The following is a 21,578-nucleotide window of genomic DNA, read 5'->3' on the forward strand; positions in this document are numbered from 1 at the left end:
TTCATGGTGATCTAGAAAAGTCTGAACAAAACTAGAATTTGGGGAAGTTCTGAAAATAATTTTGCAGTTTTACCATAATTACAATGGCCTGTGACTGGATAATTTGGTCTCCAGTGGAAAGACTGATAGATACAAATTCATCATGTAACAATGAAAGGAGTTTGTAAACCTGGATGAAGGTAGCTCCTGCTCACTCTCATAGCTGATAAGAACCACTAAGATGAAATGTATAGAAGTACCATTATCAAAGGGTACATTGCACTCAAACTTCAGCCAAAATTTAAAGATATGTAGGTCTACTTAAAAGATTGGAATTGCACTGATATAATCTATATGTGGACCTTGCAGCTAACAGACCTAATCTACAAATGAGAATTTAATTCCTTGGATTCACTCTGACACATTGACTCACGTGAGCACTGCTAATGGCCTGGCCCTGTGTAGCAGAAAAACAGCAACAGTCCAAGTTAGAGTCAGTGTGCTCCCAGTTGAGTAAGGAAAGAAGAGGTCATATGTTAGAGCTTGATTTGCATGTGTCTTTATTAAAGTAAAAAAGAAAAATAATGTCATGGTTTGTTGTTGTGTGGTTTTGGGGATTTTTTCTTTTTTTTCTTTGGAGGGGTGTGGGGAGAGGCAGTCAGGGCAGGACAGTGCTATGTTGCTGTTGGAGGAAGATTTTCGTAATATAAAATACTTAGATACTAGAAAAGTGATATTAACATGTTTATAAGCTGTATATACACCAGCCTTCCAAGACTGAGCAAAGTTACACAACATTATCTGTAGAGTGGAAGAGAAGATTCGGTGTACAAAAAGATATTGTGTTTTTATATACACCATACACCTTAACAGCTGCCCACATAGAATTGTCTAAGTGATGTTTTGCTATAAATTTTAGTTGAAAAAAGGCACCCAAAGGATAAAATATATGCATAATTTGTTGTGTTAAGATTCTACACATCCAAAACATGCATTCAAAATATTTTTTTTCCCTTGATCAAAGATATTTGTTTAAAAGACTGGGGTTTTTTTTCAGGCAGAATTACTGGATTGACCCATTTGCACTTTTAAGGACACTCACTTTCTCTGAAATTACAAGAATTGTCAAAGGCAAAATCTGTAGTACTCCCAGTACACTGCAAGCAGTATAGTGACTCTATGGAAACATTCTTACTCCAGGACATCTTAAGATTTATGAAGACTTATTTTTTAATTACCAGGGTGAATTTTTAACATAGTGTAGGACGTTGGTCAGGCAAGTCCTGTCAACATCAATGGGAGTAAAAGATCTTCGCATAGCTTTGAAATTTTACGTTTAACTAATATCAAAAGAGCTTTATTCCCAAGTGATCAGATAGTGCATAGCATGTATAAAACCAGATTATTTGAAATATTCTTTCTTAATCAAAGTTTTGATCATGTATTTCTTGCACTAGAACAATTGTAAGATTTTGCTTATAAACAACTTGGAGCCATTTAGTACCTTTCCATGTATCTTCTTCTCCTTTTCCAATATAAGGAATGTAATAAGCCTTGCATAATGTTTTATTTTTACTAACTATTATATGGAAAAGAAGGAAGAGGGAAGTTTGTGAGACAATGACAAAAGCAGTTGTACTGGAGGTATATGTGAAAACATTTCTAGGTATATTTGGAAAAGGTAAGGGTTGAATAAAATAATATTTTTAAATATTTTTAAGGTGCTATACCTTTTTAGGTAACTATTTTTCATACTTAGCTAAGATGACCTCTCTACATGGGGGTGTTAACTTCAGATGGCACTGAAAAAAACTGTGGAAGGAAATTTTGAATGTCCACCCTGAAAATTCAGTTTTTGTCAGGCATTTTGGTTTAGACAAATCGATCCAGTCACTCAAAATTGTCAATGGCATATATAGACTAACTAATATGCTATCTACTAATGACCAGTCAATTTTGGTTTAATGATTGAGATATAAGATAATTTTTTTTGTGGGCACGTGGTAAAGTATTATTCCACTGATATTTCAGTACCAAAGTTAAACACGAATGAAGGAATTCCTTTTAAGGGAGTTATTACATTAAAATATTTCTTGGCATTTCTGAAAACGATGTGCTCAAAGATGGAGTTATCATTTTCTCCTGGTAAAGGTGCAAAAATGTAAGTTAATGTTCTGTGTGAAAATAAACAGGACAAGGAAGCTCTACTACTTTAAAGAAACTTGGAATAATTTTTTCCAACTCAGTTATAATAAAATATGTCTCAGTTGTGTGCTGTTAGCAGGAAACATGATTCATAGTTAATGGTTGCTGACAAGAGGCAACCTGCTGCGATCACATATAAGCCTTCTCCCAAATTCACTTCAAGATAGATTCTTTCCTTTGATTTTGACAGGCTTTGAATCAAGACTATGCAGATAAAAATAATACAATAATGCACAAATTTCACATAGTTATGCTTTGTCAATATTTGTTTTGTACAGGTAGCCTATACATATAGTATGTAGTTTTAGATCCGTATTACCTTAGGGAAAACTTTGGCAAAAAATCAAACCACACACAACAAGCAGGTAAAACTAAAATTCCTAAATAATTAGGTCACTCAAAACTTTATAAATGTCAAAAATTACTTAATTTGCCTGAAATTAACTCAAGCAGAACCAATTCTGGCTTCCTGACACTGATTGTATTAAGGAGCCAAATTTTCATAGGGATGAACTGTTTATGATACTCTCAAACAATCTTTAAGCATTGACACAATCTCAAATTTATTACAGGACTATGTGTCATCTTCCCTTTGATGGATTTGGGTTTAGATGACACTCAATATACCCTTTCCATAAATTTTATAAAGGAAAACTCTTTTCTATTTGTAATTAATTCATTTTTTTTATATCAAGACACATACTTTCTCCTACTTTTCAGCTATTTCATAATTTCATAATTTGCCTTATTCTTCAAGTAGTGAAATTGAGGTAGTGAAATCGAGGCAAATACAATATCTATAAATTTGAGCCAGCACTTTTCCTTGGAGTGTGACTGTTTGGTTCTGATTTGTTTTGTTTTATTTTTACGATTAACATTAATTATACACTTAAGTATAGAGTTTGATAGTAGCAACATCCTTCCTTCCTTCCTTCCTTCCTTCCTTCCTTCCTTCCTTCCTTCCTTCCTTCCTTCCTTCCTTCCTTCCTTCCTTCCTTCCTTCCACCACTTCCTTCCTTCCTTCCTTCCTTCCTTCCTTCCTGCCTTCCTTCCTTCCTTCCTTCCTTCTTTCCTCATGTGCACACTCACTCACACACAAGCACATACATATTTTTTACACTGCACTGCATGCACAGAACAATAAATTCTATGTATTTTTTACACTTTACATATATATATATATATACTGTATCAGCTGCATGGAGCTTCTGTGCAGAGCACTGGGGCTGTCCTGTGGACGGTGTAGGAAACACTGAAGGACATTGCTGGGCCACAAAGGGAAAGAGGGTGATCCCCTAGGGTAAACAGGCTTAAGGACAAAAGACCTCATAGAGAAGAAAAGAGTGAGAAATGAAAAAAGTGTGAGAAGAGAGAAAATTATTGTCAATTTAAATTGATTTGGATTGTGAGAAACTAAGCCAAAAACTGCAAGCATTTACATGAGCAAAAGATTATTTGGGGACATTGCAGAAGTTAAATAGCTGGAAATATATATTTTCAAGGACAATTATTCCAGAAATCCATATACTTAGAAGAGGAAATTAATCCTTCACTTCAGATTAGTTAACTACATGTTAAAGTAACTGCATTGATTTTATAGGAGAAAAAAGAAAATTCGGGAAAAAAATTTACCATAATGTCTTCTGTGCCTCTTCTACTGAGAGTGAGAAAAGTTATACAGTCTGATGTCCACTTCAGTGTGAAAAACTAAGTTTGGAATCCATGTGCTTTTTCATGCACTGACATGAAGTGAAATAACCCATTGGAAGGACAGGTGCCATCTATCCTCATATTTCCACTTACAGAAATTTTCAGAGCAATGAAATTCCTTAACTAGTTCCAGCTTCTGCATGTGACAATTTAGTTGTTAAAGTAGCTTGACTGTAAAGACAGTCAAAGTAACAGTTTTCTTTCACTGCTGTATATTTCCAAACAAATAAAAGGAAAATTCATTACACGTCATCAGAACATTTTTAGACAAACAAATATCTGCAAATAACTAATGTCATGATATTTTCCCCTCATCATACATACTGTTAAATATGTGCAAAAAGAATCCAAACACCTAAAAATTAACTCCACTCAGTCTGGATTAGTTGTGATTTTATGTAAATAAATATTATAGAACAAGGTGTCCTAATCATTCCAGTACTATGAGGATATTCCTATCAATAAGGAATGTCATTGTTATTCACCTCATCTCTCTTAATAAGTGTAGATTAACCAGAATAACTAAAAGAATTAACTTTTTAAATTATTCATTCAAAAATAATCCATTTAACTTGATGCACTGAGTATGATCTCTTAGCTTGTTCTATGTGTTATACAGGTATTTTTTTTTGACTGGGGGGTGTTTTTTTGTTTAATTGACTATTTTCACAGAGTAAATAGAACATGCCTGAAACCTGCTGCATTTCTTTGTGGTGAATAAGTTTACCTAGCTTTCAAGCAACTCTAAACTTGAGTGTTTCTGTCATGTTCTTCTTGCCAGGAAATTAAGCTCTGAAGTAAGCAACACCTTCCCATAACACTGGCCATGCTATGCATAAGCAAACACCCAATTTGAATTAGAGGGGGGAAAAAAAAGATAAGATGTTTTGAAACAACAGATAATCAATGCAGGAGTCTTCAATTCTCTCTGGGTTGTATAACATTGCAATATATTATCAGCCTCTCTTAGCTATTTATTCTTCCCCAGAGTACCCAAACTCCTGATTAATTTAGAAGTACTGTTAAAGTTACAGTTACCAAAATAACACGTGTTTAGTATCTGACTTAACCACTTTAAGGTTGCTCCAAGAGATGTGAATGTAAAAGAAAATTATTCACATATAAAGATTTAAAACAAATCAGGGTTTTTTAGCTTTCTCTGAAAACTGAGATGAAAAAAAGGTTAAAGATATGTATAGAGAGTTGCTTCAGTCCAGAATATAGATGCATTGGGTCTGGGCAATAATAGAACAACACTTGTTGTGGCTGGATTTAGAGGTTGATTGAAAGGATGGGCTAGACTAGAAACAATAAAATAATGTAAAATTAAGATTTCTGATTTAAATACTTTATTTTTCCAAAGAAATAAAGGTGGATACATGTTACCACTGCTAATATGAACATAGCCATCATATGCTTCTCCCTATAGCCAGAGGAAGGAAGTTAACATTAAGATTCTAAGGATGTTAAGGCAAGATAAGGCATCCTGAAAAGGACCATTTTCTCAACCTATTACAGAGGAGCCATTGGCATGACTCTGTTCCTAAATAGATGTCAATTCTTTGGTTTTATGAAGAATTTAGCTCATTAGCAGGTAAGAATTTTTGGCAACTTGGCTTAAATTTTTCTCCTGAAACTTTCTAAGAGAAATTTACAAATGGCCAATCCAAATCAAAATTCAGCAGACAAAGCAATAAAAAAATCTCTTTTTGTAGAACAATACTTGGAAATACTTCCACCTTTAGTGGAATAGATGGAATAACACCGGGATATGAGATAAATTAATTTAATCATAAATTGTGGTGAGGTGTAGCCTGAGTAGAGCTCACTTCAGGCATTCCTAAAATCTTATGCTGATGTTTGTATTGTGGAAAACAATGACCAATGCAAAGTTTACTGGCATCCTCCTGGGCTATAAGTGCAAAACAGTAATCTACTTTCTCCAGAAGGTTTCGCTTACTTAATCAAGATGTAGTAAAACCTTTTTAGTTTATGTTCCAGACTGTACATGTATATTGCCTGAAATTACGTGATTCTATGTAAATCTTTCATGTAGAAAACCCCAACCAACTAATAATAAATACGAATCACATTACTAAAAAGAACACCTTTGAAATTTTTCACTGATGTTTAATAATGATGATACTTCTGAAAATTTAGAAGAAAAAATAAAATTGATTTCTCCAGCCATGTCCTGATTTAGACAAACAAATATAAAAATAGAATATCTATTCAAAGCACACATCTTCCTTTGAAGTCTTTTGCTGCTAAATCAGATCAGAACAGAAATGTCCTAGCAGCCAATCTCAAAAAATTTATTTGTGTTTCATTAATATGAATCCCATGATTAGTGCTCTTAGTCTCTGTTTTGCTGCAGCTCAAGCAAACAAAAGAGAGCAGAAAGTGTCTAGCCTTCGTAAAAGTCGTAGTGCTGAGCCTCCTCATTCACAGGCAAATATCACATTTCATAAATTATTGTGCCAAAACAAATAAACGGTTGTTGATGTGAAAAAAACTCTAAACAAACAGAAGAGAGAAAAAAGGATGACTCACTTGCCTCATTTTGTGTATCCCTTATCTAAATGTCTATGCCTAAGATAATAGTTCAATTTTTCTTTATAGTGATTGGACAGAAACAAGAGCTTTTAATGTGATTTCCCTATGCATTGCTTGAATGACTATAGATATGTATAGTTTGTTTAGATACATGTCATTCAAGACATCTGCAGACTGGTGGTTAGAAATATGAAGTAATAATGACCAAAATCAGAAATCATTCATTAGATAATCTAGCTAACACTTTGTCAAAGCACTTAGGATGATTATTCAAAAATACATTAAATGTACAGCAAATGGATTTGGTAAGCCTTAGAATGTTTTGCATTTTATTTTTTGCCTTGGTATGAAAGTCAAAACATGTTATACATAAAATGGGAATGAATTCCACTGAATACTGAAACCTTATAGATAATAATTTTGGATTAGTTATTACTTTTCCCAGTATTGGTTCCTTTAGATTTTTTTTTCATAAGCAAACCTACTCACCTGAAAGTCTGATTGGAATGATGAGAGAAAAGACAAAAAGGAGAAAGTTTTGGAAAAAGTCTTAGTTTTAATCGATTTCGGTTTGTGTTGCTGTGTGTCTTGTTAGTGCACTGAAGACTCAGGTGGGATATTTGGAAACAGCAGCAGTCACAAATGGGCAATTGCTTTGAGTCACTAACCATTAACATTTCAGTGTCTCACAATGGGATATCTATTTTAGAAAAAGCTTGAGTTCTTAATCCCCTAAAACAGACTCCTCTTTATCAGATAATTTACATTGCACATTTTAGAACTGTGATAATTTTCATAATTATTTAACATATCTCAGACTTTAAATGTTTCTCCTTGTAGTAATAGGACTATTATTCCTGCTTGGACAAATAACTTCAGACTCAATATCATTATTAAAAGGAAAAATGTTGTGTAAAAACACTGTATTTGAAAAGTTAAAGAAATATAGCCTGAAGAAATATTTTAACATGGATTTGAAAAGAGGATATTTGAGTGACTTACAGAGAAGCATAACAGGTTTTTTTGCAAAAATGCAGAAACCACTGTTACATAGGGTCAAAGCTCTGGAATACATTTGTCCAAATGGTAAATGATTTCTCTTCCCTGAGCCAAAACTCACCTATACCACATGGCCCTGTATTTCAACTCGTGTTTTGCTGCAGCCTGAATAGCTGCAGTAAAAGTAAAGTCCAGGGTAAGGAGCCACAAAGGGCCTTTGCATGGTATCCACAGAGGTTTATTTCAGCCACCCAGTAAGATGTCCAGGTCCAGGGCACCCACATGAGGAGGGTCCCGGTTTCTGTCTGCCCAGGGACCTGGGGGTGACCCTGGCCTTGGGGCAGTACAAGGATAAGGGCCAGTCAGGGAATAGGGAGAGAGTGGCTCAGGAACATGGGAACAGACATAGGAGAAGGGGAAGGAGGCAATGGGGTCTCAACAGCTTCTTGAGGGAAGATTCTTGTGTCTCCCTAGACTAGGGGATGCCCCCCATGGTCTCCACAGTGTTTCCAACATGAATCAGATTCATACAAATCAATGATAGCTTTGTGGTAGACCTAGAAAAGAAGCTTTACATATTCTGTCCTGTACCTAATGTGACAGGGGACAGGTTTTTGGTAAGGAGCATATCTATTTAGTTCATGGGACGTATAGCTGGACATATTCAGCCTTGTAATATTCTGAAAACTTTTCATTGTAAACCTAATTAAATATTACAACTGTTTACCAAGTGACACATAAGACCTCCTTACAGACTGATATAGTTTGACAGCTTCAAAAAATTCTTTAAAAACTCCAGCTCCAGACAGTTTTACATTTTCTGTTCTTGGCCATAAAGTGTTCTAGTCATGTGTGTTCCCTTCCATAGATCTGTGAAATATAAATACCATTCAACTGTTCTAATCTCAAAGATTTATATAATGACAGATATAATAATCACATCTCATCCATCAGGGATTTTTCTTTATATACTTTTCCCCCTCACAGTATTTTGTTGATACATTCTCAGATTGAGGGATTATGCTGTCTGTCTTTGAACAACCAGATTTGGACCACAGCAAAACAAGAGCTGAATCAGTGATGAGAATTACAATATTTTATTTTTTTTTAATGTGTCTTGCGCGCAGGTGTGAAAATTACATTTGGCATTGGAAAGATAGGCAGAGAGCTAGCTCTTCCTGGCACTGCAGGGACAATTTGTTCTTAAGGGGATTGCTTAGGTTTCTTGATCAACTTCCTCAGCCAGGTGGCATGGAAGAGGTTACGCATACATTAAGAAACTAAATGTGCCTCTGATCAGCCTCCAATACACAGACTGGTCCAGATCCACACTGCTGAACTTTCTTCACCAGTAAAGAGCAGTCAAAGGTAAATTGCCTCCTGACAATGATCCCAAGCCATGGAAACTCCCAGGTAAAGTCTGGAAATTGTGTAAGAGATGGGTAAATGTCCTGGAGAAAAATCTGAACTTCAAGCTACTCTAGCAGTTTGACTAGGGTAGGAAACAACACTTTTGTGCTGGTGCTCAGAAAGAGTTAAATTTATTAGCATGGGTGCAGTTTCACTGTGTCCTGCTTCTTCCTGTGGTAATTCATTTTTTGAACGAGTAAATATTCTAAAACAAATCACAAGGTCCCACATGAACATAGCTGAGTAAAATGTAATGTTCTCTGATAGATAAGACATCAGTGTAGACCCGATGATCCCGTTTTGGCATTAACCATTATGGAATAGGTTTTTCAAGAATTAATCACACTTTACTGCTTTCTGTCACATATTCAAAGAACAAGGAGAAATACATTAAAATGCTGAGTCTCAGTTTACCCTTTCTAAGACAATATTTCCTGACCTCACAAAAGCACTGTGATGTTCATGCTCTGGCTTTTCAGAATTGTAAGAACAAGAGCTTCAAATTAGTGGTATAGCTGGTCATTTGAATGCAAATTCACAAGAACTACATACTCAAAACCTGTCTACAACATTGCTTATCTGCCTTTATTGAGATGACTTTGACACCACTGGTCTTTATATTTGATGAGGCATGCTTCTGTTTGGGAATTCTAAAATGATGAGAAAAAAATATAAGCTAAAAATTCAGGACAAATGCTTATAGCCTTTCATGGGTCAGTGCTACATATCAAATCAATGAAATGTTTGCTGAAAACCCATAGTAAATGGCAAATCAATTCACCAATCTCTTCAGCAATGTTTTCATCCCAAGCCTATGCAGCCAAGTGATTAGGTACATACTCATTTTTTATGCCTATCATTTCAAGGAGTCAATGAGTGATGTCTCTTAATAATTTGAGAACACAAAAATAAAACCTTAGCCCAAGTCATTCTTCTCTGGCAAAAAATTATGACTTGGCTGAAAAATCCAGAGAGCAGCTTAACAAGGTAGAGAGAGGCCATCATGAATTAGATGATGCAGCTTCTACAATATTATGATTAATATTTAGATAAGAGTTACTTAAATTTCTTCACAGTATGCCCTGGGAAAAAATTAATTTGAGAACTTTTGAAAAATCTCAGAATTACCTAAGCAAACAAAATGCTTTTAAAATGTACATGATAAACAAGCTAGGTTAAGTCTTAAACTGTATATATGGGTGAACTGTCATTGCAATGCATTTTGATAATGTCTAGTAACAATTGCATGGAAATTAATTATGTCTGAAATATCTAGGACTGCAAAGGACCTCCTGGGTAATGCAGTTTATTATTGCATGGCAATCAATCCTTGTGTCTTACAAGATACTTCTACTAAACATCAAATACTTAAAACTGACTACCTTATTTTATTTTCAAATTTTTTTTCATTATTAAGCAGTTCCAAAATAATTTTTTTACTGAATAATGAAGCCTTTTTTTTCTATCCTAAATCTGTTCTTAATCCATTTTAATGCACTTGTTGCAACAGAATTTCATTGCCTATTATTTTCCAGAGAAACTTGTCATCTGCTCTTCAGAGTGGATGGCTGAGCAATACTCCATGTTTACATCACAGACACTACAGAACTTAAAGGGAGGTGGTTGTTCATATATTCTTCCAGCTCCCTGAAGACTGCATTTTGAATCAAGCTCTCACCTGCAATGTCTGCATTTATTTGCAATCTAAACCTAAATCTAAATTTAAAACCTTAATATAAGTGCCAAGGTCCTTTTCAGCTTACCTAGTGTATTGTGTCCTACAGGTCTGGAATTGCTCATAAACCAGTCTTCAATCTGCTAGTCCTCTCTGAAGCTGCTCTAGTTTGGCATCCTCTTTTCCCTAGCATGGAAACTCTATGGAGTTCTCCTGAGAGATTTTCAACAATGTCTTGATGAAGGTCTCACACAATTCCCATGTATCCTCTCACTGAAAAGATGAGGCCTATTTATTTTGTAGCCAATTCAATGAGCTTGTTGAAAAAGATGGAGTTTTCACCAGAAGGGCTTGTAGTAGTGTGCACAGATGTCAAGAAGGGTATACATTTCTCCCAGAACTGCTCCTGGACTGAAGGATACTAAAAGAATCAAAAAGCAAGCTAAGTAAGAAATGATCCAAATGTGGGTGGGTTTGTTGGATATATGTAGGATGACAATTATTACTTTTTTAAAATCAAATATTACATAACAGGTTGTCCAAAGAGGTTGTGGAGTCTCCTCTAGTTATTCAAAAGCTGCCCGGAAACTATCCTTAGTGACAAGCTTTAGGAGCCCCAGCTTAAGCAGGGAGGTTAGATGAGATGACCCCCTATGGTCACTTCCAACCTTACTTATTCTTTGATTCTGTGATTATCTCATCAGACTTTTATGTAAAATGAAGGACACTGAATGTATGTATTATGCTTGCATTTTGCCAGTGTCTTGTGCACCCATCAGTAATAAATAAAAGTTGCTTATTCTCCCACAGAGGGAAGAATTTTTTTGTCTATTTTGTCTCTGTTTTTCATCTCTCCATGTAAGATTTATTTAGGCTCTGTTGAAATAGGGGGGTTAACCCTAACTGGCAACTAAACACCCACCAGCCATTTGCTTACTCCCTGCCCTGTCACAGGATGGGGAAGAAAAACAGAAGAACAAAAGCCAGAAAAACTCATTGGTCATGATTAAGGTCATTTAATACATGAAGGAAAGGGAAAAAGAAGCACAACAAACAAACAATGCAAAGGCAATGTTTACTACCTACTACTAGAAAACAGTGGCCTAATAGGCCTCAGCAGTGACTACTTTGGAAAAACTGTGCCCCAAGTTTTGTTTCTCAATATCATGTTATATGGCATATTATATGTTCTATGGAAGAGGCCTTTGTTAAATCTGTCCCAATTGCCTCATCTCCCATCTCCCATCTTCTACCTGGACTACTAACTGGGGGCACAGAGTGAGAAACAAAGTAGGTCTTGATGCTGTGCCAGCACTTTTCAGCAGTAGCTAAAACATCAGTGTGTTATCAACACTTTTAGTTAGAAATTAAAACACAGCAACATACAGACTGCTATACGAAAGTTAACTCTACCTCAGCCAGAGACGCTACAGGGGAAAATTTTGTTTTGTCATCCATAATGTTCATCTTCTATTCATAATCTATAATTCCTCTCAAAATTTCACTATTCATAGTGTCATATTTTTATAGTGTTCATAGCAAATTTTTTATTCTATCCTTAGTGTATTTAATTTGTTTCTGTGCTGCTCGCTGAAATGAAGCTATTTTTCCTATTGGCTACCTGCAACTGTTGCTGAGAAAAAGCATTCTTCTGCCTTGTAGATTTCACTAGATCTTCCAGTTCCTTCTGTTCTTCAGGACTTTTCTTATGAGAGTAGTCATTCCAAGTGGTAGTAGCCCAAGCCTTGCTTTCTGTTAGTTCCCTCTTCCTACTCGCCACCATTAAAAAAAAAATTCTCCATTTGGTAATAAAATTCTCCAAATTCTTCATTACTGCAATGTATTTTCTAAAGAGCGAGAAACAACATGTAAGTAGTGTCCAAGTCCACAAAACTTCCTCTCTTTTCTCTAAAAAAGGGGTGGTGAAGTGGTGCACTAGAAATTATAATAAATATAAACCAGAGAGAGTCAGATGAAACTGGTATGAAAGTTGTGAAGTTCTTTTTCAAAAGTCTGAATCTTTTGAGTATTTTAAAAAACATTTTTTCCTAGGAGAGTTTAATTTAATGATCAAAGTCAGCTAGAGAATATTGTATACAAATAAAGTCCCTATATGAATTTTTAAGCCATAGTAAATTTTTCTTTCACCTTTCCCCTTTGAATTGTGGATCTCCATTCTCTCATTCTCTTTTAACAGTCATGCACAACTCCTGCTATTTCATCTCACTCTGTAATATTTTGGCTTACACAGGTTTCTTTTTGGCCTGCATTTTTGTGCAGCTGTCTTCTTTCCCACCTCTATAGATAAGATCATTCTTATCTCAGTTACAAAAACATCTTCTGTCTGCTGTTCAGTTTTCTCATTTCAGATGTAGTAGGTTGTCTTGTTCTCCACATTTTAATCCTTGTGACTAACACTGTAGTAACTTGGCATCTGCTTGCTTTGTGCAGAAAGTCTAATCTCTCTTTCAGCTTTGAAGTTCATGCTCAGTTGTGATCTTGCTCACACTTCTGCACTCATTCACCTCTGGATATTTTCGCTTCATGCAGACAGCTTTCCTAAGTCTTTCCAGTCAATTCTCCACATAGTGTCTGCGTGCCTTTATGTCTTCTCCCTTAGATGTGGGAGAGAAACTATCTTTTAATGAGCCAATTTACTAGTTCTTTTCGTTCACTTTTCTTTCCAGTTAGGAAAAAAAAAGATAAAATATTTTGATAGGAAAAAACCCAGTTTTCATATTTAAAATATAATTTAATATAATTTATCAACAAAAGCATTTTTGAATCCTCTACTACAATGCAATTACAGAAATTAGGTTAAACAAAATATAATAACATAAATGAGAAGGGACTGTCTATAAAGAACAAGGTTGCTGGGAAGGTTTAGATGCACAAGACTACTTAAAACCCTAACTACCACAAAATTCTCAGTAGCCAAGGTTTTTACAAAATATAGCATATAATTCTAGAATGTAGAAGTTAATCCAAGCTCTTGAATCTGAGTACCATCAATTCTCTTTAAGGTTAAGATTTAAGAAAATGCAATCTCTTACAGAAAAAGAAAAAGAAAAAGAAAAAGAAAAAGAAAAAGAAAGTAAAATTTAACAACTAGGCACACTTCCCCAGTCTATGTGGTTGAAAATCCTGAATCTGTGACACTCAAAAAGCAAGCCCTGGTGTGAGAAAGACATAATCACAATTTCTTCTGGAAATCTTCAATCAGTTGAATGCTTTCCTTATGCTTAATCTCTACCAGAATTGAGACATTAGGTGCATCTTAAATTCCCTAAAGAATTAAAAAATTCCTGCAATAACCCTAAATGGTCACCTCCCCCAACTTTAACACAATAAGTGTGCAGTGAAGCTGGGTTTGGAAAGCAACTTCTAGTGGAATGCTTTTATTCTACAACTTTTTCTTTATCAAGAAGAACTTGACTTTATTAATTTTTTCTTTATCAAATGAATGCAATCAAATGAAAGGTGGGACATTCCAGAGCCAAGGACTGAGTATTCTTGTCTCCTGTCAAGAATGGCAGATTTCCATAAGCTTTAAAAATTTTGAAACCCCTTAAATAGTTTCAACAAGGTCTCCGAAGTTATATGTGATAAGCTGCAGGAATAGGAAACACTGTTCTGAAAGAATGAAATTACTAAATTTTTTGGTAGAGAGATTAAATACAGTAGAAGGAATATGAGACTGTCAAATCCATAAAGAGTAAAATAGCTTCACATGATGCAGGCAATCAAGCCTGAAGGATCCATGTCTTCCTCTGCATTATCTCCTAGATAATTTAGGCAGTTGTCCACTCAGTATTTTGAAGCTTATAAATGAAGTTTTAATGCCACACTAGCATTTCTCCTGCATTTCATAGCTATTGAACATACTTTTGGTTTTTTTCATTTAATATTTACTGTCATCAGTGTAGGAATCTCTCTGTTGAAATCTTTAATGAAAACTAAACGTTGTCTCTAAAATTTATCCTGGTCTGATGCATAATACTACATAAAACTGTGCCATTTGAAAGTTTTTTGTATTTTTTTTAGTTGTTCTCATATTTTCAAAATGTTCTCTAGATGCAATAATTCATACTTGCAGTTGCTTTTTTCCATGTACAAGAAGTTCAGTATTAAAAACCCTAAGGTATTAATGTTTGGCACCCTAAAGTGTACTATAATTGTGAGAGAAAATATAATCTTTACTTCAGAAATGGAAATATTTAGGGGAAAAAAACTCATAGGAAGTTGCCAGTCATGATTTAACATGCATGCAGGAAAAGGGAAGTCCAAAATATTAATGTGCCTCAGGAAGCAATATGTGGGGAAGTTATTTAGCGAAAAGAATGTGCTGGTTATTCTTCATTACATTTTGGTTGCAATCCTGTTTAAACTTGAATAAGGTTGTTTTTCCTTTGTCCTCCATATTGTTTTTGATATGGCTGAAAATTTAATGAAGTTGGCACACTGTCAGAAACATAATTTGCTATTTTTATTACTCTGTCAATATTGTACATTAAGGTCCTCAACAGCCTTCGATGAAAGTAAAAGAAGTCTTTAAACAAGCAACGTAGCAATGCAAATAGGAAATGTCTAATGCATGTTTCTTAATACCATAGCCTAGATTAAAGCTTTTGAAGTTGTCTCACTAATTAATTTGAAACTGTGATGAAAACAGAAAGTGCCTATAGATGTAAGGTTTCCAAGGCACTCTGATGAAAACTTTTCATGACAGAAGACCTTATTAGATTTTGGCAAATGCTGTCTATAGTACCATGCATAGCAGCCCATAAAGAAGGCCTGGCTTCTACTCTGCCCCAGAAGGGACAGATTAAATCTAAATTTGGGTTTTGGACCCTCAGACTGCAAAACAAAGCTTCTATGGAGTAGGCAGAAAAATTTTTAAATCTTACTTTTATTTTCTCTTTGCAATCCTATTTTACATTTTATATATACAGGATTGGAAGTTAACTCCTTTGTCATCACGACTGCATTACTTAATAGAAAAGTTGTGAGATCTCTAGTTTTGGCATAAGTAGTTACTATTTAATCCTTTTTTCCAAATTCTTTTTTTTTTTTAATTGAGCTCTGAGTGTGAAATATGCTTCATAAAATCTCAACAGATCCTACAACAGCAGCAATGTAACCTTTTGCAACTACATATTTTTATACAGAAGTTACATCAACAAATAAATATGTCAAACTAAATAGATGATGCAAAGTGTTACCTACTTTAAATATTGAAATATATTATCTCAATAAATCTGGCACAGAAAAGAGAGTAATTCTGCTGCAAATTGATCCAAACACCGAGTTTCACTTGAGAATAAATTAGTCTTCATTCTCTGTCAGAGAAAAATGGATGCATAAACAGATGAATATTCCCTCCTCCCCCCACTCCAAAACAGTCTGATCACAAATTGTCAAGTTTCTGTGTGTGATACTCCATGAAAAGAACTGGAACCAAGCCAATGGATTTGTTCATGTTTGTGTGTGTCTGTGGGCATGCCTGCAGAGGTGGGGAGAGGGGTATGTGTGTGGGTGAGAGAAGAATTCCCTCTGGATTGTACTCATAACCTGAAAGTCCTTTTTCACTGCAGTTTTGAATCTGATTGCATAAAAAGGAAGCATTCAGAAACCTTGTAACAAGTATTTCAAGAACAGAGAAAAAAAGGAAAGGTAAGCCAAAATACTGAAGAAAATCATGAAGAAGATGGAGCCATGGGGTATTTAACGTGAAGAGAGGCTAAGCTAGATTGGTTAGGCTGGAGAAGGGAAGGCAAAGATTAGTCTTAATTAATTGGAGTTTTACACTTCCTAAAGCAGTACTATAGCACACAGTCTCAGGGTTCCTTCAGAGAGGCTCAGAGGGAGGACAAAAAGCTACAGCCACAGGTTCAAGCATGAGGGAAAAAAGGAAGTTTCTCAATGAGATTGATGAAGCACTATTGCAGGTTGCACACGTGCAATCACTGACCTTAAGGAAAGCCACAATTCAGCTGGACAAACCACCTAGCAGGTCAATTTAACTTCAAAATTTGCAGTCCTCTGAGCAGGAGAAGGACTAGATGACTTCAGAGTTCTCCTGCAACTTTATTTTTGTATGATTCTATTGAAAAATACTTTTATATCAACAAGAAACAGAATCCTGGAATGAGCCAATCCAGACTTCATCTCTGTTGATATGTGTCATATGTAGGTGTGTATGTTGACAAGGATGAGACAAAGAGGAACCACCTGAAAGCATATAGTTGCCAATACCTACAGTTAGAACAGACTCTGAGGGCAATTTATGACTGTACACTTCGTACAAACAGTCTCAAAAGCTGTAGGATGCAACCAGTTGATGTTTTCATGCTCTTTAGTTAGGAAAATGTACTCTGGATGTTGCACTTATGTTAATCCAAATACTGCATGTTCTAGTCTTGTTCTGCATGTCACTAGTGTTAAACACATCAGATGAGCTAAAAGATTTTTTTATTTTTTGAAAATCTACGTGCACAAGCTTGACTAGTTGACTTCCAGCTAGGAAGGTTTTTCAAAGATAATTTTCTTTATAATAGTTTTTCTGATCCCATTTCCTTAACAGACTGAGCTTTTACAGGGTTTATGGGAGCATTTGAGCTCTTGAACTGCTGACAGGTTCTTTGCATAAAGTAACAGTAAAGGTCCTTTTGTGTATATAACATCCAAATTTATCTTTTAAATTACTGGAACTTCTCTGCACCACAACCCTCATATTTTATTTTGGTATATAATTTACATAAGGGGTGAAATAGTTTTAGCAGTTCAGATGCTGTTAAACCCCCAAATTCTTCCTGTTAGGATCAAAAGCAGGTTCTGAAACCTTATTTTACAAGTCTTTCCAATTTTCTATTTTTATTTACACTTTTAAGATAGCATGCTTAAAATCATACACAGAACGAGACAGTGAGATCTCAAAGAAGGCATAACTTGACTACAATAAATAACACTAATTCATCTGGGTTACTCCACTACAGTAATAGAAATGGTTTCAAAGAAGAGTTGCCATAATTTGGTCACACTACAGCAGGACCAGACTTACTTTATCTTTTCTAAAAAATAGAGCAACCAAAATCTTGTGCAAAAATGAAGTCGCAATAGTTTGCTTGTTTGTTTGTTGTATTTACACAGAGAACTATCTTCTATTTAAATACCCTGTGAGAATCTGCTGTATTGATTTTGCATTTGGCTTCCACTGCCCTGTTATTTTGTGTTACTTTCAATCTCTTTGTACTGATATCGCTATTAAAAACACATCAGAGCTAGAAAAATATCATGAAATGACCATGTTGCTGGACAGAATCATGAATAACTCCAATTTTCTGTCATCAGGCTAGAGTGAATAAAAGAAATCTAAGTTTGAATTCTCATAGTTGAAACAGTCAATTGAAAAAAGCAAATCCTTCTTAAGATACAAGAGAGAGGAGGAAAATTACTAGATAGATACTATATGATGGGATATTCTCTTTTAAAGCCAGTCTATTATTACTCCTAAATGATAGCTGCAAGCAGCATTGAAAAGAAGTCCATTTAGGTTGTTACAAAGATTGCAATGATGTGTAAAATAATCCCTTTTTAGGTAAGATTTGTAGTGTAAAGTAAAACTACCTTAAGCCAATGGATTGGAGATCTTTCCTTCTGCAATATAGTAATTCAGAAAACCAGAAGCCAAATTAAATATTAAGGTTTTTTTTCCTTTCAATGAACTATTAAATATCTTATTTAAAACATCTAAAGGCATTTTGAGTGAAAGTCATCATTAATAATAGGAGTGGCTTCTTGTGTTCTTCTACATTTATTCTCTTTGTTAAATAAGATAATAGGATACTAACCAAATGTATCCTAAACAGACTTGGTGAATAAGACATCGTGGAAGTGAAGCCACCACTCTATCCAATATCTAGTCAGAGAAAAGACCAACTAAGTGAAACAAACAATAAATAATCATGACCAACAAGAAAACTGACTTCCCTCACAAAAAGCTACAAAATTCAAAACCCAAAACACTTGGAAAATTAAATTATACAACTTATTTTAATATGAAACCTTAAATAAGCTATTCAAAGATTAAGGTCTGTCAAGATTATTTTTCTTGAGCAAAGTATATGATTATCTTCATTGACTGTTATCTTTCTGTCCTGATTTTCAGCCTCCTTGCCCTCAGGGTATGGTTTGACCGCAAGTCCAGTTGGCAAGGAAAAACATCTGTGTTTCATCTAAGACAGAAGAAAAGAGAGGAGTCTGTTGGAGTTTTTTTTTTTTTTTCTTAATTTGCTGGACAATCAAAAATGCTAAGAAAATAATTTTCACGTTCCAGGATTGGCTAGTTATTCAAGGCTGTGAGGATGAGAAGGAATTTTCCTATGTGAAAGAACTGTGAACATTAGTACTGAGGTTGTACACATGCTTTCCAAAACCTGTGATTTCTTTGTTCTCTAATTCCATAAATTATAGGGATAAAGTCAATGTTGTCATGTAATTTCAATATCGAGATTAAATGTGAAAAATATTAGGCAGAAAATTATATGTGTCCGCAAAGATTCAACATACTAATCACTGAAATACTTAGTAAAAAAACCAGAATGAACTGTTGACTTAGGGTTTTTTTTCTGCTTTAAGTGTACAGTATGTTTAAGTGCAAACCAGATATTTTTCCTAAATAGAGTATAATTTTTTCAGTATAGAAGTGAAATAATTATGTTAACTTAACAATGGAAAATTCTTACTGGAAGCAAACAAAATAGCTATTAGCATAACACATAATAGCATAATTGTGAAGAGGGAGAGGATGAAGCAGAATAATTATTGGCAGTGTTTGAGATGTTTCTGAGGCACTGTTAAAGATATTATTTTAAATCTTTAAAAAATCCCTGGTTCTATCAAGACCTATGGTCTATTCTGATGAACATATGGAGTGATGTTCAGCATAGGCATTCTAATCTCATTGGTTTTTAGGCAAAAATACCATATGGAAGGACCATATTGTGCTTAATCTCCTGAGTGTGATAGTAGGTAAAACCTTCACCCTATTACACAGTCTAATGTAACCAGACAGAGTAGAATCAAAACATATGCCAAGATTCTGCAAGTGTTTCAGAAATGCCTTTCTCTGAAGTTGCTGGTGGTCTTGGAATTTTTTTTAATTAATAAATCCACAAACAAATAAAAAAAGAGCAGATAAAAAAGAGGAAATATTTTCACAATTTATAGTAGCTATTAGGGAACAATATGAGTGGCCTTTCTCATGCTATACTGGCTAGTTGCTTGTCTAATCAGATAATATACATCTCACAGCACGGGGGCTGTGAAGTTACAACATGCATGATTTAATTCAATCAAAAATTTCAGACACAGATGGAATTTTTCAGTAAATTGTCAGGTGTTTTGGATAACTTGTGAATCAAATGAGTTTATTCATATCAATATTTGTGTTATAGCTTGATGTAACCTGTAGCATATAAAAGTAGCTACCAAAAACTTTCGAGGTTATTAAAAGAGTTATTAAACGGAGTACTGGCACAGAGATCATTTGTATAACAAACAAGCACAGAAAACGTCTCACAAATCTAACTTCTGGACAATATGCATCCACTGGTGATCAGTCATTCACAGAGATGTTGGGGTTTTTTTGTTTTATTTGTTTTGGTTTGGTTTGGGTTTTTTGTGTTGTTTTGTTTTTAATTTGTAATCTTTTAAAATATATCACATGAGTAAGTTTACCTAGTAAACATCAAGTGTATTTATGGAAGTCACCTGCATGCAGACTTGGCCTGAATAGGCCAACATAAATGTACAGTGTTGTTGGGTCAGGAACATGTGACTTTTGTATGATCTCTTTATTGGAAAGTTAACAACTGGGGAGAAACTAAGAGAAAAAATTCTCATATTGAACATGTCCTGTACAAAAATTTGCAAATTTCTTTATCTATTTCTTTCAGCTATTAAAGCTTTATTGATGGCATTCACAGTGCCATCACAGGTTGTGAACTAAGAATCCTTTACTGTCAACACATTGGCTCTTATTTCTGATATACTCCTATGTTTGGAATGTATAAATTCGGCTACTGAAATGTGCTTTCCTCCTACACTTTCTTTGCATTAAGAAAATACCTTCCAGAGCTGTTACATTTTATGTTTACCCCTAGATTTCTAGATAGTCAGATAAAATGCAGCAATAGCAAGACTGTCAAAGTTTTAAGTATGATCTCCAGAGGTCCCTTCCAACCCTAAATATTCTATAATTCCGTGATCTGCAAAATAAACTCCTGCTGTTTTTCACTGTGGCAGAGATAATTTCCTTCACAGTGGGTAGTATGGGGCCATGTTTTAGTCTAATGGTGACGATAGCATCAATAACCCAGCAATGGTTTTAGCTATTGCTGGGCAGTGCTTACACAGAGTCACGACCTCAGCCTCCCACCTCTCCCCATTAAGGAGGCTGGGGATGCACAAGAATTTGGGAGGGGACACAGATGGAACAGCTGACCCCAACTGCCCAAAGGGATATTCCATATCCCATCACATCATGCTCAGCATACACAGCTGAGGAAAAAGGAGGAAGAGGGGAACGTTTGGAGTGATGATGTTCTTCTTCCCAAGCCATCATTGCATGTCATCCAATGCTAATTTCCTGGAGTGTACTGAACATCTGACTGCCCATGGGAAGTGGAGAATTAATTCCTTGCACTGCTGGTGTGCATAACTTTGGCTTTACCTATTTAACTTTCTTTATCTCTTCCCAATGATTTTTTCAATTTTATCCTGATTGTCTTCCCCAGCCTGCTGGTGGGGCTTGGTTGCATCTGGGGATAAATGAGAAGAAAGTTATAGACCTGTAATGTAGTTTCTTATCAGAAGTAAGTGAAAGAAGAAGTTCACAACCTTACAGAAGAAGGAGAAAATCAAAGAGGCAACAAAAATAGACAGAATGAGCCTTTTATCCAAAAAATTTTCAATACTATTTTGAATGTCAATGGCTATACTGATGTCCAGCTTAAAAAAAATTAAAAATACAAAAGTAAATCAA

Source organism: Melozone crissalis, unplaced genomic scaffold, assembly GCF_028551555.1.
Source record: "Melozone crissalis strain CALT ecotype California unplaced genomic scaffold, PUWL_Pcris_2 ptg000013l_1, whole genome shotgun sequence".
NCBI classification, from domain to species: Eukaryota; Metazoa; Chordata; class Aves; order Passeriformes; family Passerellidae; genus Melozone; species Melozone crissalis.